This window comes from Trachypithecus francoisi, unplaced genomic scaffold, assembly GCF_009764315.1.
Source record: "Trachypithecus francoisi isolate TF-2019V2 unplaced genomic scaffold, Tfra_2.0 Lachesis_group5, whole genome shotgun sequence".
Lineage (NCBI taxonomy): Eukaryota > Metazoa > Chordata > Mammalia > Primates > Cercopithecidae > Trachypithecus > Trachypithecus francoisi.
This window is the reverse complement of record NW_022681470.1, coordinates 448,496-474,843: the sequence shown is the minus strand read 5'-3', so window position 1 is coordinate 474,843 and position 26,348 is coordinate 448,496. Positions and strand designations below refer to the sequence as shown.

The window sequence follows — 26,348 nt, the reverse complement described above, 5'->3', positions numbered from 1 at the left end:
ATGTCGGAAGTCAGAGTTGTGATCGCTTTGGCGTGGGGACAGGACAGGAGTTTTGAGGGTTGGTAATCTTTGACAAGCTGGGTCAAGAAAGAGATTGAGCTCCTGGTCTCAAGCAATCCTCCCACCTTGGCCTCCCCAGTAGCTTGGAGATACATATATCTGTGTGTATATATACCTGTGTGTGTGTTTGTGTGTGTGTGTGTGTGTGTGTGTACATGTATATGTGTATATATGAAAGAAAACTGACTAATCTGTCTATACATATATATATATATCTCCTTCTGATAAATATCCTGTTAAAATTGTGACTGCTTCTAGAATTCTCGCTGTCATCGTCGCAGGCCCTCCCTTCTACCGCCCCTGCTCTGCTGCTTCCATCCAGACTGTTTGGCCCAGGGCTGCACCAGGTCCTCCTGGGATGCTGCCTCTTCACCAGGACCCTCTGGATTCTTGACTGTCTGTACCACGTCTTCTACTTGAGAACTTCCCCATTGCGGAGCAAATCTTTCAATAGGTTTATAAACAAAATACGTGGGAGGAATTTTGAGGCCTTGTATGTTTGAAAATGATTTTCTTTTATCCTCCCACTTGACAGTAGACTTGGCGAGGTTTCAATGTGTAGGTTGAGAAAAGCTTTCCCTCATGAATATGAGGATGTCCCTCCATTGTCTTCTAATGTTCAGTATTTCTACTGGGAGTTCCGTGCTCTTAATTTTAGATGTGTTGCCCCATTGGATTAAGTATTCCTGAATATATTTTTTGCTATTTTAAATGGGATTGCTTTATTTTCCTTCCAAATAACTCATTGTTTGCAGAAATGTCACTGATTTTTGTGTGCTATTTTATGTTCTACAACTTTACTGAATTTGTTTATTCAAATAGTTTTTTGTGTAATCTTGTATATAAAAACCCTAAGGCCATATCATCTGCAAATAGAAATGATTTTAATATTTTTCTAATTTTGATGCTTTTTTGTCTAATTGCTTTGGTTAGGACTTTCAGTACCATGTTAAACAGAAGTGGTGACAATGGACATCCTTGCTTTGTACCAGATCACAGGAGAAACATTTTCATTTTTTATTACGTTAACTGTGGGCTTTTCATATATGATATGTTGTGTTGAAGTAAGTTCCTTCTATACCTGTTTTCAGAGTTTTGACATGAATTGTCAAATGCTTTTGCTGCAATTTTTTTATTCTCTTAATGTGTGATATCACACTGATTGATTTGCCTATGTTGAAGCATTGTTGCATCCCAGAGGTACGTTTCAGTTGGCCATGGTTTATTATCTTTTTAATGGGCTATTGAATTTGGTTTGTTAGTATTGTTGAAGATTTTTACACTTATGTTTATCAGTGATATTGACCAGTAGTTTTATTTTCTTGTGATTATCTTTGGCTTTGATATAAGTGTATCACGGCCTCATAAAATGAGTTTGGGTCGTTCTTTCTTCTGGGTTTTGAAAGAGTTTAAGAAGGATTGCTGTTCTTCTTTGAATGTTTAGAATTCATCCATGAAGCCATTTGGTTCTGGTCTTTGGGAAGTTTTTGTTTACTAATTTAATCTTATTTGTTATTGGTCTGCTCAGGCTTCCTGTTTCCTCTTGATTTAGTTTTCGTAGGTTGTATAAATCAAGTTTGATTTCTTGTAGGTTATCTAATTTATAAGTGCATAATTTTCACAAGTCTCTTATAATCCTTTTCATTTTGAGGCATTTGTTCTAATGTCTCCTTATTTCTTCTTTTAGCTATTTGAGAGTTATTTGAGGATACTCTTTTTCTTAGGCTAAGTTTTATCACCTTTTAGTTGAAAAAAAAATTTAGTTTTGCTGATTTTTCTAGTTTTTCTAGTCTCATTTCTACTTTAATATTTTCTTCTGTATAATAACTTTGGACTTAGGCTTTTCTGCTTCTAGTTTCTTGAGGTATGAAGTTGGCTAATTTGAATTCTTTAAGTTTTAGTCATTGTATTTTTTGTTTGTCTTGAGATTTTCTTTTGATTTTTCCTTTTGCCCAGTCGTTGCTCAATTTAATGGTATATATGTTAACACAGCAATATGTGATAGAGTACATACACCTCCAAATTACTAAAGTTATAGAAGATTTATATAACATAATGGCCACAAAACTTGTACATATGGAACAATGCTTGCAACAATAATAAAGGTCATGTTCTTTTCTAGTGCACATGGGATTCTCACCAAAATTAAATACAGGTGGGCCTTTGACAGAACAATAATATAAACATGATATAAAATGTGTAGGATGGACCGGGTGCAGTGGCTCATGCCTGTAATCCCAGCACTTTGGGAGGCCGAGGCGGATGGATCATGAGGTCAGGAGATCGAGGCCATCCTGGCTAACACTGTGAAACCCTGTCTCTACTAAAAAATACAAAACAAAATTAGCTGGGTGTGTTGGCAGGCGTCTGTAGTCCCAGCTACCAGGGAGGCTGAGGCAGAAGAATGCCATGAACCCAGGAGGCGGAGCTTGCAGTGAGCCGAGATGGCGCCACTGCACTCAAACCTGGGCGACTGAGCGAGACTCCATCTCAAAAGAAAAAAAAGTGGTTACAGAAAAATTTATCCCTGTAGATCATTAAGAAAGAAGAAAGGCTAAATATTGACGAATCTCCTATTTCAAGAAGACAGAATTTTAAAATCTCAAATTACGTCTACAAAATGTTGAAAGAGTCAAGAATGAAGTAGACACCATCTATTTATAAATGTATGTAGAAATCATAGGTTAATATCCGTGTTTGATTTCAGTTCCACATCAAAAGGTCTATAATCATTTTTCCACTTCTGTGTTCTTATTGCATTATTTTCAAAAATATTTTTAATTGAAATATTAAAATACATATTTTATGGTGTACAATGTGATATTTGGATATATGTATATTTGTAATGATTAAGCTAATGAACATTTTACCAATTTTTGTGGTGAGACATTTAAAACGTACCCACTTAGCCATTTTGATATATACGACACATATATAGTACATGTGTAACTATAATTTTGTATTATATATAATATACATTATACACATGTACATATGTATATATTATATATACAATTATATTTTGATCTATACAACACAATATACAACATTGACACAAAGGAACAAGATTTTCTTCTATTTAAAGGCTGAATTACATTTCTCTGTGGATATGTCTTGTTTTCTGTATCTCTTCATCCATTGATGGATACTTAGGTTGAGTCCATATCTTGGCTATTGTGAATAATTTTGCAATGAACATGGGAGTGCAGATATCTCTTTGACATACCCATTTAAATTGGATACATCCTTAGTAATGGAATTCCTGAATCACACGGGGTTCATACTATTAATGCCTACATCAAAAAGTCTGAAAGAGCAGACAATCTAAAGTCACACTTCAAGGAACTAGAGAAACAAGAACAAACTAAACCCAAACCCAGCAGAAGAAAAGAAATAACAAAGATCAGTGGAGAACTAAACGAAATTGAAACAAAATATACAAAAGATACATGAAACAATAAGTTGGTTCTTTGAAAAAATAAGTAAAATAGACTGTTAGCAAGATTAATCAAGAAAAGAGAATACCCAAGTGAGCTCAATGAGAAATGAAACAGGTGATATTACAACCGATACCACAGAAATACACAAGATTATTCGTGACTACTATGATCACCTTTATGTGTGTAAAGTAGAAAACCTACAGGAGATGAATTAATTTCTGGAAATATACAGTGCTCCTAGATTAAACTAAAGAAATAGAAACTCTGAAGAGAGACCAATACCAAGCAGCAAGATGGAAACGGTGCCAACACAAGTCTGGGACCAGATGGATTCACAGTTGAATTAATTGGCATCGATCCGATGGACACTATTCCACAAGAGAGAGGGAAACCTTCCTAAATCATTCTATGAATCCAGTATCACCCTGATACCAAACCCAGGAAAGGATATAGCAAGCAGAACTGTAGACCAATATCACTGATGAACATGCATGCAAAAACTCGAAGCAAAATACTAGCTAACAGAATCTAACAGCATATCAAAAAGATAAGTCATGATCAAGTGGGTTTCATAACAGGGATGCAGGGACGGTTGAACATATACAAGTCAATACATATGATACATCACATAAACAGAATTACAAGCAAAAGTCACATGGTTATCTCAATAGTTGCAGAAAAAAGCATTTGACAAAAATCCATTCCTTTGTGATTAAAACCCTTAGCGAAATCAGCATACAAGGGACAATACTGTAAGGTAATAACAGCTACCTATGACAAACCCACAGCAAACATTCTGAATGGGGAAAAGTTGAAAGCATTCCCTCTGAGAACTGGAACAAGACAAGGATGCCCATTTTTACCACTTCTATTCAATATAGTTCTGGAAGTCCTAGCCAGAGCAATCGGACAAGAGAAAGTAAAGGGCATCCAAATCAGTAAAGAGGAAGGTTCGCTGTCGCTGTCTGCTGATAGTATGATCGTCTACCTAGAAAACCCTAAAGACTCATCCAAAAACCTCCTAGAACTGGTAAATTCAGCAAAGTTTCAGAATACAAAATTAATGTACACAACTCAGTAGCTCTGTTAATACAGCAATAGCTACCAAACTGAGATTCAAATCAAGAGCTCAACCCAATTTACAATAGCTGCAAAATAAAAATACTTAGGAATACCTAACGAAGGAGGTGAAAGACCTCTATGAGGAAAACTACAAAACACTGCTGAAAGAGATCATAGATGACACAAACAAATTGAAACGCATCCCATGCTCATGGGTGGGTAGAATCAACAGTTGAAAATGACCATATTGCCAAAAGCAATGGACAAATTCAGTGCAATTCCCATCAAAACACCACCATCATTCTTCACAGAACAACAATCCTAAACAATCCTAAAATGCATATGGAACCAAAAAAGAGCCCACATAGCCAAAGCAAGACTAGGAAAAAAAGAACGAAACCAGAAGCATCACATTGCTAGACTTCAAACTATACTATAAGGCCATAGTCACCAAAATAGCTTGGTACTGTCATAACTATCAGTCTCTAGACCAATGGAACAGAATAGAGAACCCAGAAATAAAATGAAACACTACAGCCAACTGATCTTCAACAAAGCAAACAAAAACACAAAGGTGGGGAAATGATACCTCTTCAACAAATGGTGCTGAGAAAATTGGCAAGCCACATGTAGAAGAATGCAACTGGAACCTCATCTCGAACCTTATAGGAAAAGCAACTCAAGATGGATCAAAGACTTAAACCTAAGACCTGAAATTATTATAATTCTGGAAGATAATGTGAGAAAATGTGATCTTGTAGACATTGGCTTAGGCAAAGCCTTCATGACCAAGAACCCAAAAGCAAATGCAACAACAACAACAAAAAATAAATGGGACTTAAACTAAAAAGCTTCTGCACAGCAAAAGACATCATCAGAGTAGACAGACAACCCATGGAGTGAGAGAAGGTCTTCAGTCTATACATCCAACAAAGGACTGATATCCAGAATCTACAAGAACCTCAAATCGGCAAGAACAAAACAAGCCCATCAAAAAGTGGGCTAAGGACACAAATAGACAATTCTCAAGATAAAATATACAATGGCCAACCAACATGAAAACAATGCTCAACATCACTAATTATCAGGGAAACGAAATTCAAAACCATAATGCAATGCCATCTCCTGCAAGAAGGGCCATAATCAAAAATTTTTAAAAAATAGACATTGGTGTGGATGTGCTGAAAAGGGAACACTTACAGTGTTGGTGCAAATGTAAACTCGTACAACCACTATGGAAAACATGTGGAGATTCCTTAAAGATCTAAAAGTAGATCTACCATTTGATCCAGCAATCCCACTACTGGGTACCTACCCAGAGGAAAATAAGTCATTACACGAAAAAGATACTTGCACGTACATGTTTACAGCACCACACTTCACATTTGCAAAAATATGGAAGCAGCCCAAATGATCATCAATGAGTGGATAAAGAAAAATATATATTATATATATATATATATATGAATTCATATATATATATATGAATACTACTTAGCCATGTAAAGGATGAAATAATGGCATTTGCAGCAAACTGGATGGAATTAGAGACCATTATTCTAAGTGAAGCAACTCAGGAATGAAAAACCAAACATTTGTATGTTCTCACTCATAAGTGGGAGCTAAGCTATGAGGATGCAAAGGGATAAGAATGATACAACAGACTTTGTGGACTTTGGGGGAAAGGGGTGGGAGCAGGTGAGGGATAAAAGAATACGCATTGAGTACAGTGTACACTACTTGGGTGATGAGTGCACCAAATTCTCAGAAATTGCCACTAAACAACTTATTAATGTAACCAAACACCACCTGTTCCCCAAAACCTATTGAAATTATATATATACACACACATACATACATACATATACATACACACACACACACACACACACATACATACATATAGGTACATCATCCAGGGGCAGTGGCTTATGCCTATAATCCCTTTGGAAGGCTGAGGTGGGAGGATTGCTTGAGGCTAGGTATTTGAGACCAGCCTGGGTAACATAGACCTCATCCCTACAAAAATTAAATTAAAACAATTAGGGAGGCATAGTGGCACGTGTCTGTAATCCTAGGTACTCAGGAGGCTGAAGTGAGAGGATCACTTGAACCTGGGAGATTGAAGCTGCAGTGAGCCATGACTGCACCGCTGCACTCCAGCCTGGGTGACAGAGCAAGATCCTAACTCAAAAACAGGAGGGTATCTATTTTACAGATACATCGAAGTCTTATCTGTGCTCTTGAATTCCCTGTCTGTGTCCTCAGACCAATGTTTTAGACAGTAGGTGTGTAACTTCCCTATCAATTTTTAATATTTTGATTGCAGATATGTGTCCAAATGTAATATTTTAGCAGGATATATTTAAATGGTAGCACACTGATCATTCTGCAACATATATTTTTCTTCAACTTTAGTTATTGAAGTGTTCACAATAAATTGGTATTAATATTGATCATATGTGCATTTTCTTGATATGAATACTTAGGTTTACCACTTTTTCATGCTTTATAAAGTACCAGAGTGTCTATCCTTGTATAATCTCCTTGGAAGTCTTAGGTAGTGAAGAAAGAACATCTTCAATGTTATGAGATATTACTAAATTCATCTCTAAAGGACTTGCACTAATCTTTCTAACCATTTTCCCTGCTTCCTTTATTTAACAATCAATTTTTACTGTTAGGTTGGTGCAAAAGTAATATATGCCAGGCACAGTGCTAATGTTAGAAAACAACAGAGAAGAAAATAAATATATTTTGGTCTCCTCGCGCGATAACAAAGCCCCAATGAATAGGTAAAACATATGATATTGTCTTGCCAGATGATATGTTATGAACATAAAATAGGGAACACTGTTGCAACTTTAAATATAATTATGGATTAGACTGGACAAGGTAAGGCCCATAGTAACATCTCAAGCTGCACAAAAACATTGTTTATGTGATGTGCATACTGTAAATCTGTCAGATGGTACTCGGGGTCCACTCATCAAAAGTCCCTCAAGGACCTAAGATGATGGATAAATTTGTTGACCATTTTGTCATTTTATGCTCTTGAATATGTTTATATTTGTGGCTATACATGAAGCTTATACAACTATTGAAGTATATCCATAAAAAATCATAAGTGTACAGCTCATTAAGAATTTCATAACAGTACCTAAAAGGTATCTAGAGAGAATGTTGCAATTTTACGTATTAACCCTCCACCTGCGATTTTTAAACACTTAGTTTTTTAACTTTCATACCTATGCAGCATATAGATGGCCAATTAAAGTAATTCTTAATTATATATATTAATCATGTGGAATTTTCATTGAAACTTAGAAATAAAATACAAGAGTGAGTTGAGGCTCGTGTGAAGAGTATAAAAGGATTGTGACGTCTCAGGTGTGAGTTCTCACTGATTAAGAGTGGAGCAAGCCTTCATACAGAAATTGTCATATTATCTGAGCATTTGTGACTGGTAGAGTTTATACAGAAATGCATTTGGTAAATTCACAGCAAGGAAGCAGGATACCAGAAGTTATGAAGGAATATGAAAGTGTGTGGTTTAAAGATACTCAGAGATATTGGAAGGCAGGGTGGTTACCAGCCAAGGAGAGAATATGCTCATTGTTTCCTGGTGTCAGTATCTGCTTCTACAGTTGGGCTTATGTGTTGGGTTCTACATCTGAGGATTCAACCAATCATGGACTTAACCAATGATGGATTGAAAATATAATTAGGCTTATGATGGTCACATTGGTACAGACTTTTCTAAAAATTTTATTTTTTTGTTATGTAGTAGGTGTATACATTTATGGGGTACATGAGATGTTTTGACATGGGAATGCAATGCATAATGCATGATGGAAAATGGAGTATCCTCTCAAGCATTTATCTTTTGTTACAGTTTTATTATACCCTTTTAATTATTTTTAAATGTACAATTGTTACTGATGTCACTCTATTATGCTAGTACTTATTCAAACAACTTTGTTGTATCCGTTAACCATCCCCACCTACCCTTTCATCCCCCCAGTGCCCTTCCCTGTATCGGCTAAGCATATTTCTAATTTATATCTCCAGGAGTCCAGTTGTTTTGACTTTTAGGTGCCACAAATAACTGAGAACATGCAATCTTTGTTTTTCTGTGCCTGGCTTATTTCACTTAGCATAATGACCTCCAATTCCATCTATGTTGTTGCAAATGACAGGATCTCATTATGTTTTGTGGCTGTACAGTACTTCATCATGTGTAAGTACCACATTTTCTTTACCCGTTCATCTGTTGGACACATAGATTGCTTCCAAATTGTAGCCATCATGAACAGAGCTGCAACAAACATGGGTGTGTAGGTATCTCTTCAGTATATTTCTTTTCTTTTGGGTGTATACCCAGCAGTGGGATTGCTGGATAATATGTTAGCTCTATTCTTAGTTTTTTGAGGAACCTCCGAAGTGTTCTCTGTTGCACCTTTAAATACAACTTTAAAAGCAACTTTACATTCTCACAAAGAGTTTATGAGGGTTCCCTCTTCTCCATGTCCTCACCAGCATTTGTTATTGTGTATCTTTTGTATAAGAGCCAATTTAATTGGGTGATATCTCATTGCAGCTTTGATCGGCATTTCTCTGATCAATGTTGAGCACCTTTTTATGTGCCTGTTTTTGACTTTTGTCTGTCTTCTTTTGAGAAATGTCTATTCAATCTTTTACCAATATTTAAATCGGATTATTAGATTTTTTTCCTATAGATTTGTTTGAGCTCCCTGTGTATTGTGGTTATTAATTCCTTGTGAGGTGGGTAGTTTGCAAACATTTTCTTCCATTCTGTGGGTTGTCTCTGTTGATTATTTCCTTCACTGTGCAGAAGCTTTCTAACATAATGTGCTCACATTTGTCCATGTTTGCTTGGGTTGCCTGTGTTATAGAGTATTACTCAAGAAATATTTGCCCAGACAAATACCCTGCAGATTTTCTCCAATGTTTTCTTGTGGTAGTTTCATAATTTGAGGTCTTAAAGTCTTTAGTCCATTTTGACTTTATTTTTGTATATGGTGAGAAGATGGGACTAGTTTCATTTTTCTTCATATAGATATCCACTTTTCCCAGTACTGCTTATTGAAGAGTCGATCTTTTCCCCAGCGTCTGTTCCTTGCAACTTTGTAGAAAATGAGTTCACTGTAGGTGTGTGGATTTCTTTCTGAGTTTTCTATTCTGTGTCATTGGTCTATGTATCTGTTTTTATGCCAGAACCATGCTGTTTTGGTTATGGTAGCTCTGTAGTATAATTTGAAGTCAAGCAATGGGATTCCTCTAGTTTTGGTGGGTTGGTTGGTTGATGGTTTTGCTTAGAATAACTTTAGCTATTCTGGGTGTTTTGTGCTTTCATATAAATGTTAGGATAGTGTCTTCTAGATCTGTAAGAAATGTCATTGGTATTTTGATAAGGATAACATTGAATCTATAGATTGCTTTGAGTACTATGGATATTTTAACAATATTGATTCTTTTGGTTCATGAACCTGGAATACCTTTTCATTTTTTAGTGTCCTCTTCAATTATTAATGTTTTATAGTTATCATTATAGAACTCTTTCACTTCTTTGTTTAATTCCTGTTTAATTTTATTTGTGGCTGTCCTAAATGCGATTACTTTTTCAATTTCTGTTTTAATCTATTTGCTATTGACATATAGAAATCTACTGCCTTTTGTATGTTGATTTTGTATCCTGCAACTTTCTTGAATTTATTAGTTCTAATAGGTTTTTGGGGAGACTTCAGGTTTTTCCAAGTATAAGGTCCTATCATTTGTGAACAAAGATAATTTTACTTACCTTTCAAGTTTGATGCCATATATGTGTGTGTGTATATACATACATATGTATACATGTGTACATATAAGACCAAGTCTCCTTTAATTTCCTTTAATTTTCTGTCCACTTTTCTCAAGCAGAAGGAGTCTTGCTCCATAAGCCACCATATCTGGTAATATGCTGAGTCTCACCTGAAGCCAGCATGTCTCAGAGTCTCACCCAAGGCCCTTGAATGTAGTACCTGGGTGTCACTACTGGTTATCTGGAGCCTAAGAGCTCTTCAGTTAGGAGGTGATGAATCCTATCAGGACTGAGTCCCTCCCTTTAAGGCAGCAGATTTCCTTCTGACCCAGTGTGTGTCTAGAAATGTAGTCTGAGAGTGAGGACCTGGAAAGGGGGCCTCATGACTCTGGCTGGTATCCAACCCTGATGTGGCTGAGCTGGTATCCAAGATGCAAGACAAAGTCCTACACTTCCCTCTCCTCTCCTCTCCTCTCCTCAAGCAGAAGAAAGAGGCCTCTTTTGGAGTCACAGACTGTGGAGCCTGAGGTTAGGGGATGAGGTTAGCTGCCCTGGCTGGTGTTTTAACAAGTCATGTGTCCCCCCAGTCCACTGGCTCTGGGCCCAGTTCAGCACTAGGACTTGCCACTCTTGTGGCGTAGACTCCCCTTCAGGTTTGTCTGTGGCTCTGGAGCACTTTAGCCTTTCATGGTGAGGTTTGGGTAACTCAAGTAAGTTCCAAACACTGGGATTGGCAATTCCCCTCTAGCAATGGCTGGTTTAAATGCTCCCTCCATGGTGGGTGTCAGCTGAATTTGGTCTGGGTCTTTCTGCTATAACAAGGGCATCGCTGAGTTCAGTGTCTTAAAATTGCTGGCTGTCCCTCTCCTCAGTGCACAGAGAAGCTCTCCCTCTCCCCAGTGCACAGAGAAGCTCTCCCTCTCCCCAGTGCACAGAGAAGCTCTCCATCCCACACCACCACTGCTGGGGGATGGAGTGCTGGTGTCAGTGATGCGATACTGTTTTTCTGACTTCTTCAGGGCCTCATTCAGAAATACGAATTTAACTCCATGTACTGTGAGTGCTCACCTGATTTTTGGTTCTTGTAAAGGTATTTTTTGTGTAGTTTTAAAATTTGTGTTCTTGCAGGGGGATGATCTGTGGAACCTTCTATTCTGCCCTCTTGCTCCATCCTCCAGACCTTTTTTCTTGTCATTATTTCCTAAAAAAAATAGTATAACAACTATTTTACATAGTGTTCATATTACATTAGTTGTTATAAGTTATCTAGACATGATTTCAAGCATATGGGAAGATTTGTGTAGGTTATATAGAAACAGTCTTCCATTTTATATTAAGGGCTTTAGCATCACGGATTTTGGTATTTTCAGGATATCCCGGATACTGCGGACAGATCCTGAGGGATGACTGTACACTGGGGTGACTGTACACAGGGATGAATACACTACTCAGTACTTGTACATTTGACGTGCTGAGAAAGACTCAGCACAGCCTTGGCACTTTGTAGACACTGAGAAAAGTGGCTCCCTTTCCCGTTCTTTTTCATTCCCAAATTATATAATGTAAATTCGATGCGACTAATATTTCAAGGGAAGTCTCTGAGCCTTTAAGGATAGCGGTGATGTGGAAGGTCACCCTGTCATGGAGAAATCTTAGACCACATCTGGTCATCAGTCATAGATATTAAGATTCACAGAAGCATGGCAAGTACATAATACTCCTCCTTTTATTTGATTCTGACAAAGTGACACTCAGCTTTCAGTGTCTTCACTAAGATTACACAATTAATTGGAAGCCAATATAATCAATGGTCAATGTTTTCTTAGAACCTCGAAGGTTGTCAGACTCGGATATTTTCTTCTGAATCTGGGAAAGCCTCAGCTGTGTTAATGGAGAGTCTCGATAGATGCAAATTTTCCCCACAAAAGATGGCTTTGCAGGGCCATTTCAAAATCTGTCAGAGACATACTTTGGGGTGGAATATTTTGACTTCCCTCGGGTCTGCTATCTGTCATGTGATGCTATAGCAGAGTCAGGTTGGAATTTGGTATCTTGTTGCCACTAAGAGTCTGTTTTGTCCGTCTTAGGATCTCTCTTTCAATGTTAATGCTGGTCAGTGGCGCCTAAACTCCAAAAGAGGGGGGTGTAATGAAGTGTGTCTCCCTTCTTATGTCCTGGAATTAAGCTTTTCAGGTTTCCTGAGGTCCTATTGGCCTAGAGGGGTCTGTTCAGTTGATTAAGGGTCTTAGGATTTTATATTTAGTTTACAGACTTCTGACACTGGTTTTGCATGATCCTCCCTTTGTGAAATTTAGATTTGCTTTTACAAAGAGCTGATTTTAAATGTCCGATATGAAAATAGAATTTTAAACTAGAAAAATGAAGTTGTTTTAAAAATGTGCAATGTCATGAAAAAGATGGATTTGCTTTTGGATAGACGCACCGCATAAATGGAAAACATGTTTAATTCCCACAGGGACCGTGAGTGGAAAGTTAGAATCTATCAATTAAAAATAGCAAAACAAAACAAAAATACCAAAATGATGGATTCTGAGATGGTCTTAAAGAAAGTAGAAGCTCCAGGGAAGAGACGATGCCAAGTACAGGGAAGATGAATAAGCAGAAAAAAATAAATGCAAATGAGTAAGCAATAAACACTCACCTCAATTCCCTAAAGTGAAGAAACTGATGATGTGATTTTCTCATTTTGCATTCTGAATTTAAAGCCCTTGCTTTGGCCTTAGCATGGTGAAAGCAGCTTCACTGAGCTAGCGTGGCTTAGATTTATTCTCTGATGGAGCAGAACAGGTGGAGCAAAAGGTTTGTGCTGTATGTGCCGTGTCTGTCTCTTTGTTGAAAGGTGTCTTGGTAACCTGTCTCTTCAGTGCTTTATAAACGGGGTAAGTAAGGAACAAAGATACCTGACTCTCGTTGCTGTCTCTTCGTAATTCTGACTTTAGGTTTCCTGAAGTCCCAGGTTTGTTTATTTTTTTTTTCGGCCCTAGGGACAGGGCATTATATTTCACTTTGCATTTCCACGTGCCTCAGTCACTATTAGTGTTTTCCTCAGCATTGTTTCTCTAACCTGCAGTACAGCAACCCTGAGGATGACCAGACCTCAGTCATGGGTCTCCTGACTCTTCATTAGTGTAGACGTTACTGGGCTTCTTAACTTTGAGACAATTGTATCAAGCGTGATTGAAACAATTCAACTGGAAAATTAAAAACGGAAATATTCAGACAAAGCAGTTCCTGAGCAAAGCTCTGAATTTATGGGAGGGGTGGCGATTTAGTTTATTATGCAAAGGAGACGCAGGACTAGGCTTGGTTGCAGGGCTGCGGTTTTATGAAAGATTCGACACAACTGCCTCATGTGCTGTCTTTAACTTCATTTTTCAATCACTACGCATGGAATTGTGGACATTTTAGGCAAGATTTTGGGGGATAAATGGTATCAGCAAAATAAAATAAATATTTTTTATATTTCAACTAAATACTTGATATTTAGGGCATCTGCCCCGTTTACTGCTGTGATTTCTTGTAAAAATATTTCTCTGCATGACGGCTAATAAATTAAATGCCTTAGATGTCACTGGGGACTGGGAGAGGGCTCACTGTCCCTCCTGCTGCTCTCTTGTTCGGCACTAGTTCTACACCCCGAGCTACTCTCCGCAGGCAGGCGGGATTCTCCCTCTGCTCCTCTGCCCCAGGCAGTGCTGCTTCTGGAACTCAATCTTGTGAGGAACAACAAAGTTGAAAAGTTTTCATGAGGAAAGTGGACTTTAATGGAGATGTATCATGGTAGAGAAATTGAAGGAGATTTCAAAGTTTCAGCTTATTTCATGGTATCAGTTATGATATTTGTACCATTAAAAATACTAACATCAGCTATGATTTCCATCACTGAGTCCTGGATGAGCTACTGTATCGAAAAGTTCATGAAAATCTCAACCCAACACTAACACTTTGTTACAGACCTAATGTGCATTCCCTACTTAGGTCTCTAGCCATCCCACAAGGCCAGTGTACGTGTGTTCTTAATTCTGAGGGGACACAAATAAGACGTAAAGAGTGCACGTCTTCACTCTTGACTTGGCTCATGAAGAGTCACCTCCCCAGATCTGTTTCCTATTTCACTTTAGCTTGTGGCCAATATGTGACTTGACCTCTCTAAGATTTGAACTTAGGATTTTACATCCGTTTAACTCAATTTTTAGAAAAATAACTCAAAGCCCATGTCTTACCAGAAGAAGGTTAGGAAAGCCATGTACATAGGAAAGATTTAAAACTAATGACTCTTTTTTTCCCTCAAGTGGAAACTGTGAGCCAGTCCTGTGCTCAGGGAATCCAGCTTCTCAGAATCAAACTGCAAGGAAGGATTTCATTCTCAGGGGACTCTTTGCTGAAAGCGAGCATGCTGCCCTCCTCTGCACCGTGACCTTCGTGCTTTTCTGGATGGCCCTGGCTGGGAATGCCCTCCTCATCCTCCTCATCCGCTCAGATCCCCGCCTCCACACCCCCATGCACTTCATCAGCCAGCTCGCGCTCATGGATCTCATGTACATCCGCGTGACTGTGCCCAAGATGCTTGTGGGCCAGGTCACTGGCGATCATACCGTTTCCCCGGCAGGCTGTGGGACCCACATGTTCTTCTACCTGCCCCTGGCTGGAGCTGAGGTTTTCCTCCTGGCTGCCATGGCCTGTGACTGCTGTGCTGCTGTTTGCAGACCCTCCATTACCCGCTGCTGATGAACGGAGGCGGTGCCAGCTCCTGGTGCCAGCTTCTGCTGGGTTGGGGAATGGCTGATGGTGTGTTGCTCACCCCCATGACCATGTTGCTTCCCCTTTGGCCAGTCTGGGAAACTCCTGAGTTTCTTCTGGGAGACTCCTGCCCTGCTGAAGCTCTCCCGCTCTGACGTCTCCCTCTATAAGACACTCGTGTACCTGTGCTGCATCCTCGTGCTTCTCGCCCCATCACGACCATCTCCAGCTCATCCACCCGCACCCTGCACCTCACCCACAGGAGGAATTCTGCCGCGGCCGCAGGAAGGCCTTGGCCACCTGCTCCTCCCACATGATCACAGCCTGCTCTTCTTTGGTGCCTCCTCCTGCACCTACGTGCTCCCGAGTTCCTACCGCACAGCGGAGCAGGACGTGGCGATGTCCGCCTTTGACACCATCTTCCCTCCTGTGCTCCACCCCCTCGTGTACAGTCTCCGCAGCACAGATGTCACCGGGCTCTGAGGAGCTTGATGCAGCCAAGAATGAACCAGGAGAAGCTGCAAATAGCGAGCATCGCCCCCTTCCTCTTTCTAGAATTCCTTTATAATCTGTCTCTCCTCTCTTTTGCCCTCAGGTTCCAGGGTCCCCAGCACAAAGCCACTCATATTTTCCCTCTGGCTTGTACCCGGCTTTTCCCTCCGCGCTACCTCTTGCTCCTATTTATCTCCTTAGATTTCATATCTTTTTTTTTTTTTAACTGTGTTGCAACAGCTGACCTATGAAAGACCTTACAGGTGCCTTTTATCTCCTCTCCCATCCCGGGTTCACGGATCATTTTAGTCTGAGGCTTGGTCGTGAACCCTTGACCCCTGGAGGAGTCTCGGTGCAAAGACTCAGGATCCTCGCGGAGCCTGGAGGAGCGTTGGCTGCTCCTCACTGTGCAGCACGTTGTCAACCTCGGGTCACGTTGGCAGCCTCGGGCTTTCGGTGTTTCTGCTATTGTATCTCAGTAAGTGAAAGAAACAGTTTTTCCAAAGGCTGAAGGGAGCTTTATCGTGTAAACGCCAATAGGGTTAACATTGTTCGACTATCACAACCTCCTAAAGGAAAAATGAATCCATTTTAAAATTCAAAGAGATAATAGGTTCATCTATTCTGTTGTATGTAAATAAAAGCATTTCCACATGTAGTTTCTTTAGGATTGAGTCTATTCCAGACAATGGTCTACTACGTTTAGAGTAAATGTCGTAACAGTCTCGTGGGATAATGGGATTTAGGAAAGCTTAACCCCTCAGCGTGTTTCTTCCGAAACTGGGAAAACCAGCAAAATGGTTGTAAACCTGTCACCAGCCTTCAGTTTGCCAGACGTCTATCACGCTACAGACATAACTTCTGTCGATCCGTGAGCATCAGCTCACTATCATTTCCTTAAAATAACATGTACATTTTATAATATACATGAAATAATTCTGGTACTTCTGGAATGTGAGCAATTAGGAGAGAAATACACTTGCTCTAACTAATATGCAAGAAGCCGAATCTCGAGCTGAATCTCGAAGCTGTTAATTTACTTCCCCTTGGCACAGCCCTGACCTTGCCCGATTCACAGTGAATGGAAGCCGGGTGTTCCACGCCTGCTGCACCTTGGAGAGAACTGACAAGTACTCGCTTTACATGACACATCAACTGAACACTTTTGCTTCTCACTGGAAATTATTCCTGCAGGGCACGAAAGCAGTTTGTCTGCTTTGTGTACAGAGATCTGAATGTGGAAGTGAATGCCACCAAGTGGTGCAGAAATCTCACTCATAAAGTAAGAGGGGATTGTTAGAGGTCGGTAAAATTTGGTTTCAGAAATCGCTGTAATTAAACAAATGGGCAAAACTGCTCGAATGGACACCAGAGACGACAGACTAACGATGATAGTAGTTATGTTGTCATTACGTTATTGATATAATTATATTATTGACCTCAGGAAAGTGTACAGAGTGGGATGGCTGAATTATATAGTCGCTCTAGTTTTAGTCTTTATAGAACTATCATACAGTTTTCAACACAGGCTGTTGCAACTTACATTTCTCCCAACAATGTACATGTACAAGGGTTCCCTTTTCTCCACACACGTGACAGCACGTGTTATGCATTGTTGGTCTGGTAACAGCCATCCTAGCAGGCGTGAGCTGACACCTCATTGTGGTTTTGATTTGCATGGCCCTGATGATTAGTGATGTTGGATATTTTTTCATTTGCCTGTTGGCTATTTGCCCTCTTTGGAAAAATGTCTATTCACACTGTTTACCATTTTTTAAGTTAGGTAATTGGAATTTTTGCTATTGATTCATGTCAGTTTATTTTATATTTTGGATGCTAACTCCTTATCCAAAATATGGTTTGCAAATATGTTCTCCCATTGCAGAGGTTACCTTTTCATGTTGTTGTTTCCTTTTCTGTGCAGAAGTTTTTGGAGGTTGATGCAGTCCTACTTGTTTGTTTTGCTTTTGTTGCCTTAGTTTTTGTGTCATATCAAAAATATCATAGCCGAGATCAATGTCAAAGAGCTGTTTCCCCCATGTCACCATCTAGGACTTTTGCAATCTTGGTCTTACACTTATGTCCTCAGTCCATTTAGATTTGGTTTTGGGGGAATATAGTGTAGGATAAGAGTCCAGTTTCATTCCTCTGCATGTATATATCCTGTTTTCCCAATGCCATTTATTGAACAGATGACCCTTTCTTCATGCTGCATTTTTGGCACCCTCATCAAAGACTAATTGACTGTATAAACATGGGTTTATTTCTATAATTTGTAATATAGCTTGAAATCAGTCTGAAGCCTCTGACTTTGTTCTTTTTTTTTTTTTTTTTTTTTTTTTTACCAATATTGCTTTGGCTATTCAATATTTTTGTGTATTCGCAAAATTTCTAGAATTGGTTTATTCTATTTATGTAAAAAGTGTCTGTGGAATTTTAGTTGGGGTTACACTGAATCAGACATCTTCTGGAGTAATATGGACATTTAAAGAATAGTAGTTATTCTAACCCCATTAACATGAGAGATCTTTTCATTATTTATCTCCTCTTTAGTGATCAGATCTTTCACCCCCTCAGCTGTATTTATTCCTATGTATTTTATTCTATTCGATGGTATTGGGAATGGTATTCTTTTCTTAATTACATTTTTGGATGGTTCCTTTTTGGTGTATAGAAATACTACTGATTTATATATGTTGATTTTTGTATCCTGCAACTTCCTTGAATTCTTTAATTCTGAAGGGATTTTGGTGGAGTCTTTAGAGTTTTTTATATGTAAAATCATGTCATCTGCAAACAGATGGTAAGATAATTTAACTTCGTCTGATTTGAAAGCCCTTTTTCTTTTTATTGCCTAATTGCTCTGGCTAGAGTTTCCAGTATTATGTTGGATAGAAGCAGTGAGAGTGAGTACTCTTGTCTTGTTCCTGATCTTAGTGGAAAATCTTTGTTTTTAGCATTGAGTATGATTAGCTGTGAGATTTCTTATGTAAAGGTACATTCCTTCTATAACAAATCTGCTGAGTTTTTATCATGAAAAGATGTTGAATTTTATCCAATGCTTTTTCTATGTCTTTTGAGGTGAACAATTGTTTTTGTCATTTATTCTGTTAATGGGGTATATTTATTGACTGGTGTATGTTCAATCGTCTTGGCATCTGGGGGTGGGGGTGAACTTGGGACCCCAACTGACTATGCCAAAAGGAAAAAAGATATTAAGCTGAAAGCTGTTATGCAAGAAACTGCCTTTCCTTTGTTTTGTGTGTGTATGTGTGTGTGTGTGTGTTCCTAATCGGTTAGCTACAGATAAAAGGTTACAGTAACAGGTAGTAACTCCATGTTCTCCTTACCTCACGTAAAGGGAGGATCCTTCTCCTGAGTGTGAAAGGAATACATGTGACTCTTTACCTACCCGCTCCTTTCCTGCTTTTCTTCTTACAACCTGTGGATTATCATACTCTCCCTCTTTCCCCGCTAGCCTGCTTTCCCCTTTAAATATTAAAGTCCTCTAAATTATCTTTAAAGAAAAGCACAGACCACAGTCTGTTTCTGTAATTCTGTGTTCTTTTTTCTGAGCATGTCCTTAACCTTGGTGAAATGAACTTTCCAACTGATTGAGACCTGTCTCAGATACTTTTGGTTTATACATCCTAGGAATAAATCCCACTTGATTATGGTGAAGTATGCTTTTAATGCACTGCTTAATTTGGTTTGCTAGTATTTTGTTAATTTTTATCAAAAATTATGAAAGCTATTTGTCAGGAATATTGACCTATAATATTTTGGGGGTTAGTGTTCTTACCTGGCTTTGGTTTAAAGGGAATGCTGGCTTCAGTAATGAATTTGGAAGTGTTTTTCCTCTTCAAATTTTTGAAAAAATTAGAGAAGGATATGTGTTAATTCTTGAAGAGCTTGGACAAATTCACCATGTAGTTTTCTAGTCCTAGGCTTTTCTTGGGAGCTTTTTTTTCTTTTTTCTTTTTTTGGAGATGAAGTCTTGCTCTGTCACCGAGGCTGGAGTGCAGTGACGTGACCTCGGCTCACTGCAACCTCCGCCTCCTGGGTTCAAGTGATCATTTCATGTGCTGAGTACTTTTATACTTACTTTCTTAGCAATTTTCAAGTATATGATTTTTGAAACTGTAGTCGCCATAACATACGATAAACCTCCTGAACTTTTCTCCTGCTTAAATAACATTTTGTATCCTTTGACCCACGTCTTCTCTTTTCCTTCCTCACTCCAAACTCTGGTAACCAACATTTTACTCTGTTTCTATGTGTTTGACTCTTGGACACTTCACATATAAATGAAATTGTGCAATATTTGTCCTACATCAGGCTTATTTAAAATATTGTCCTCTGGCCTCATCCATATTTTTCCAAATTATAGAATTGTCTTTGACTTTTGACAAACTGATCATAATATGTCTCAGGTATAATGTTTTGGTTTGTTCTTGCTTGGGTTCCTTTGAACTTTATGAATCTGCATGTTCCTATCCCTCACAAAGTTAAATGTTGTCATTTTAGCTTTTTCTCTCCTCCTCCTGTGAATGTCATAATGCACATAAGTATTTGCTTGATGTTGTCCCATAGTTCCCAGACGTTTCTGCATTTTTATTTTTGTTCCTCTAAGTGTATGATCTAACTTCAAGTTCATTGCTTCTTTTCTCTGTACGATGAAACATGTTGTTAAAGTACTCTGTTGAACTTTTCACTTCTGTAATTGTATTCAGAATACTTCACAAGCTTTACACTGAAGTTAAATGATTTACACACCTCCATTACAGTACTAGAGTGTTGCAAATTTGACTACAAATCTTCTCAATGCAAGAATTTTTTCCTTTTGTGATTTCAATGTCTTTATTAAATTTCTCAAGTTGTTTATGCATTTTTTTCATTACTGTTAGATTTCTGTTATTTTGAAGCTCTTTGATCCTATTTAATATGATTTTAAAATAGTCAGGCAATTCATAGATTTCCATTTCTTTGGGGTTGGTTAATGGAGCTTTACTCGTTTGGTGGTATTTATTACTTTGGTGGTGTCACATTTGCCTGATTTTTTGTGACTCAAGTAGCTGTGCATTGATGTGTGCACATCTGAAGGTGGAAACAGCTCTTCTGGTCTGTGTAGACTGGTTTCAGTAGGTAAAGACATTGTCCTGTTGTTTCTCTAGGCTAATAAGAATTACCTCCAGGATTGCAGTTTAACAGGGTTAGAGCTATGTCATGGGGCTACTGCTGGGTCTACAGCAGAATTTTCAGTTGGCAAGCTTGTTACCAGAAGGCGAGGATAAATCCTGTCTGGTCCCTGGGTAGAGAGGACTGGCTCTAGTACCTTGGTCAATAAGGCTATCACTAGGACTCTGCTTCAGGGTTCACATTTGGTTCTGTAGATGGCAGGCCTGTTACCAGGTAGAGAGATGGGTGTGGACTCTATTGAGTCCCTCGAAGGACTCCCATTACACTGGTGGGAAAGTCTCTGGGCAGGAAGGATTGTCCCCAGACCACAGTTGAGAGGACCTGGAACTGAGTCTCAGGGCTGTCATGGACCACAGCTCAGTCTGAGGTCTTCTGTCCTGCATGGATGAGTGTACCTCCTGCATAGTCCCTGTAAATGTAAGACATCCCCAAGCTGTGGTTGAATGGAAGCTGGAGCTGGATACGAGGGCTGATTCAGGATCTCCAGCTGACTGATGTCAGAAGTCTTGTTTTTGGGGGCATCAATGAATGTGTCACCCAGGAGGTCACTGAGTGGGCAGGACTGCTCTTGAGCAATGGAAAAGGGTGCCAAGTAACAGCTGCTTCAAGGTTGGCATTGGACCTAGTGTTGTGGGCCCGCCTCTAGGCACATGAACAGGGTTGTCTCCTGGCAGGTCTCTGTGTGGGAAAGTCCGAGGGAGGCTGGAGCTGGGTCACGGGCTGCTTCAGGGTCCAGAGCTAGAACTAAGCTTAGCAGGCCTGTTACCTGAGGCACTCGTCAGTGTGACTGCCCCTGGGCCCCTTGGCAGATGGTTCAGGTGGCAGGACCAATGCCTAACAGGGCTCTAGCTGAGTCTGGAGGGATGTTGTTTCTGTGTCTGAAGCCAGGACCGCAGTCAGTGAGCCTGCCACCTGGGTGAGGTCCTGCCTTCTCAAAATAGCTCTTTTCAGTGCTGGGATTCACCACAGTTTTGACACTTCCTACCAAGATCCAGAAGTTCCCAGCAAGGGACTTTTGTGCCTGGTTGGCTGCTATATTATTGCTGCTTTGAGGGGATACAATTATAGGAGCTGCTCTTCTACCATCTTGCTAATGCTTTTAATCTGTTTGGATTAAGAATATTTCTCTAGCACATTATTCAACTTGGATTTTACTCAGTAAGTTAATTTAAAACTTGGGAAACCAGACAGCAAGTTATCTGCTGTTAAGATACAACAGCGACACTGACGTGTATAGGATGGACATTCCCATTCCAAAAAAGAGAAATTAGAAGTAATACAGAAATCTTGGAGCCAAAGCAAGCCTGAAACCTGTCAGGGCAAGTTTCACTGGATTTTAGGACCTGAGGTCCTCTTTAGCTTGATATCCTGAGCTCCAGTCCATAAAGGTGGTGGCCCCTCTTCCTTTGTCCTGGGCATGTATCTTTCCATTTCTTTATATCTCTGATGGTGTCTTCAGGATCATTGACAAAATTTTTGACATGTTTTATATGTTTATAGTTCTTAAAATTTGATTTTTGCTTTTATAAATATTTTCTCAGTTTACATTTAAAATGTAAAAAAGGTAGAACTTAAGCAGGGTTTCCACCATAAATATTATTATTGAAAAAATATATATCAATAGCTCTTCTGTCATTGTTAATGTTTTAAGTATTTTTAAATAAAAATATTCTCTTCAAAAAATTAAATATAAAAATATCTCAGAATAATCTGAATTATTGTAGAAGAATTGTATTAAAATTATTTTAAAATCCAGACTCGACCTCTAAGTGTTTGGATACCTGGGAGACCTGTCATGCTTGTTTATAAAAATCTGCAACATTTTAATATCAGCTCTTTCCAAATATATTTTATTGTATTCCAAATCAGTACAATTAGTTAGATCTTTTGAACCTAGCCAAATAGATCAACTGAAAGGAAAAAATAACTGTTAAAAGCTTGACTATTTTGAACACGAACACACAGGAAGACAAGAATTGTTTCACTAGTTGTTTAAAATTGTCATGAGGGAACACCCAATAAAACAAGGTATTTTAAAGGAATCCAGTGAAAGACCAATGGAAAAGAGTTCATGTGGAAACTTAGCCTCCCCTGCTCTGGCTTCTGGGATAGGATGTTGACCCTCCTTCCTTGTGCAATTCCATTGTTTCCTCCATACGCACTGGTTCTCACACCCATGATTTCAGGACTGCCTTCTCTTATGAACTCTGGATTCATGGATGCACTAGCCTTGCATAATCTTCATGGTAGATGTGTACTGGGCAACTGTAGTCCCAAATTGGTTTCGGCGTTCCATGCCAACCTGCCCAGCCCCAAAATTCCTGTGTGTATAAATAGCAACCCACCTTCACCTCCTCCACCACAAACCCCTTGCCCAGACACTGTGTCTCTCATCAGGACTAGCTCAAGTCGTTTCCTGCATTCTTGCTCAAGCCTTCTCATTGATACTCATAAAGCTGTCCCATATGTCTTTCCTCTTTGTCAGTCCTCCAGTGATATCTCAGAGTGGTGTTGGGGTCCGCGTGTTTCCTAAACAAAGGAATGAACACACAAGACAACACAAGACAAGACAAACATGGCGGCCGCCCCGAACGACACACTCCGCTTTCTTTTATACAGTCGTTTGTGGAATGTTACCAAGTCACAAGACACATTGTTGTTTTTCTGACCTTTCCCTGACTTTCTGGATTTTCAAGATGTTTACACAGAAGCCCCCAGGGTCTGCCGTTTGCAGCTGGCTCCTTTGTCCTCCCTGCACACAGGGAAGGAACACCCTGCTTCGTTTGCAAGAGCAGGACTTATCGGAACATCTCGTTTGTGAGCACGTAGTGGTCCTCTACAGAGTGGGATTTACCAAGAAGCAAGGAGAGTCACAGCTCTGGGGCCCTTCACTCTCCGGAGATTCTCTGAGTGCTGGCAGTTGCTGGGAGCCGTAGCATGGTGGAGTGGGGAGGGGAAGCCAGGCTGCAGTCAGAACAGACTAGGTGAGCATGCTTGGTAAACTTCCTGAAGAGTTCTTAGAAGACAGGGGCCAAACATTCATTGAGATTTCCTTTCTTTTTCTAAATGCACATTCACTCTCTTGAGTGTCATGTGCATGCTTTTGTTTTCCCTTTCTTACATATACCTCTGACTGTCCCTGGTCCTTGCAAGGACCATCATGGTTTTATAGGACCTGTTCCTTGGCTTCATTTCTGACCCCATTTTCTATGTTTTCCCAAGATTCTCACCTCAACCTGGAGCCACAGATTTTCTTGCTGCTGTTCAAATGTTGCAAGTTACTTTCAGTCTCACAGCCTTTACTTTTTCTGTTTCCTGTGCTTAAAGCATCTCTGCCGCATTGTTTGTGACAACTCCATTGTTTGATTTATGGATCTGATGAAATTTCACCTTCTAAATAAAGGGCTCCCAAGACGCCTGTGTAAAATGGAATCACTAATCATTCCTGTCTCATCTCTGCCTTTAACTTATTGCCTGCATTTACTACCAGTATGTCAATTCTGTGTGGGCAGAATCTTTGTTTTCACCATGAAAAACCTAGAATAGTGGTTGGAAAAAACTGTTACTGAGTAATTACTTTTGGAATGAATGAAGGACAATATTCAACATTAGAATTTTTTTACTTAAAAGCAATAATGATAGCAATTCACTGCATATGACACCCAAATTATTTCTGTATTATAACTCAAAGGTACCAAAAAACCCTCTGAAGCTCATTCGTTAAAAATGTAAAGGTAGATGCTTTAAATAATCCCCAAATGCATAAAGACTTTGTAAGCACAAAACAGTGAAAGATATTATGAAAGTTAATATGTTAAACAAAATACTTCAAAAATTCTGATGGAACAAAAGATCAGAACCAAAACTGAAATAAAAATATTTTAGTTGATATTATTCACAAAGAGTTACTGGTTTTTTTTCTTTTCTTTTTCCACTCTTTTTGCCCAGGCTGGAGTGCAATAGTGTGATCTCGGCTCACTGCAACTTTCGCCTCCTGGGTTCAAGTGATTCTCCTGTCTCAGCCTCCCAAGTAGCTTGGATTTATGCACCACCATGCCAGCTAATTTTGTATTTTTAGTAGAGATGGGGTTTCACCATGCTGACCAGGCTGGTCTCGAACTCCTGACCCCAGGTGATCCACCTGCCTCAGCCTCTCAACGTGCTGGGATTACAGGTGTGAGCCACCATGCCTGGCCAGTTACTATTTTCATACCAAAAACATGTTTATATTTATAAAAAACATGTTAATATTTATAAAGAAAATGTCTCAATAGAAAAAATGGGAAAAGGATAACACACATTTCACAAAAAAAAACATCAGTTACCTGGCTAAACATGAAAACTTATATAAACATTAGTAATCAAAAAAGGCAAGTTAAATAATGATACACCTGTGAAATTGACTAAGAAGGAAAAGAACACACAATTCAGAACTGGTGCAAGTTGAAGTTTAATTCTGCGCAAAATTTGAAGAGGCTGTTGGAAAAGTAATTCAATGTTGTGTATTAAATTTGAATCACTGCATATCAAATGGTAGATTGTCAAGGGAAAAACTTATTCAGAGAGTGCTTTTTGTATAATTAGTTTTATTTCTGCATAATTTATAATGTTAAAATTTTTAATACAATGTCACTATTCACTATTAGGAGAAGATGATAATTGTGATATAATTACTTTGATAGATACTAACTCCAGTAGATACTGTCCAGTCATCTACACAAACACTCCGTATTTCAAACGGAAGAGATGTAGCACAGAAGACTGGTTACAGAGGTGGCAAAGGGCTACAGGAAGGCTGGAGAAGTGGGCTGGGGAGTGTTGTCATCCAAGGACCAAGAGTCCTCACCACTGGAGCCCCATGTGCCCCTCCCTGCTGAGCTGATGGAGACTCTGCACTCCAGGGCTGCTGGGAGAGCCCTGCCCTGCTGATGTGCAGCTACCCAGATGCCTGCCTCTCGCCAACGGCTGAAACTGCCTCTCAGGCAGGGGCTGAAGCCTGAGACCCCCATGGTCCCTGTTGCTTATAGCTGCTGACGGGAACCCTCATCAGGAGCAGGGAAAAAAGCACGTTTACTTCTTCCTCTCACCCTGCAGTGTCCACCCACAAGGGCCTGCACTCTCAGAGCCTTACGAGAAGTGAAGTAGCAAAGGTGACAGGACAGACCCTGTGCAGGCTGGAGCACTGCGGGTCAGAGGAGCCTCCAGCCCTCAAATGTGCACCTGAAAGCGGGACACTGTCTAGATAAGGGTGGTCACGAACAGACCTCCATGACGCAGGAAAAGGATCAACCTGTTTCCAGAGCACGTCTGTAGAGGAAAGTTCAGAGGAATTTGGCTGCAAGATCCATGATGGCGGTGCAGTTTCTTCTGTCGTCTTCCCCGTTTTGTCCAAATGCCTAATACATGGTGTGCACTCAAGACATATTTGTAAGTTGAAGGCAAGATATATTAAAGCACAATTTTTTTCTGTTTATTACATTAGAAGTTTAAAATTTTTCATTCAACCAGTTTTT

At 39.5% G+C, this 26,348-nt stretch overlaps 1 pseudogene; it reads left to right on the top strand.

Annotated features, from left to right (window-relative positions):
* LOC117076091 lies at positions 1-26,081 on the top strand (annotated as a pseudogene).
* Positions 26,082-26,348: the final 267 nt, after the last annotated feature.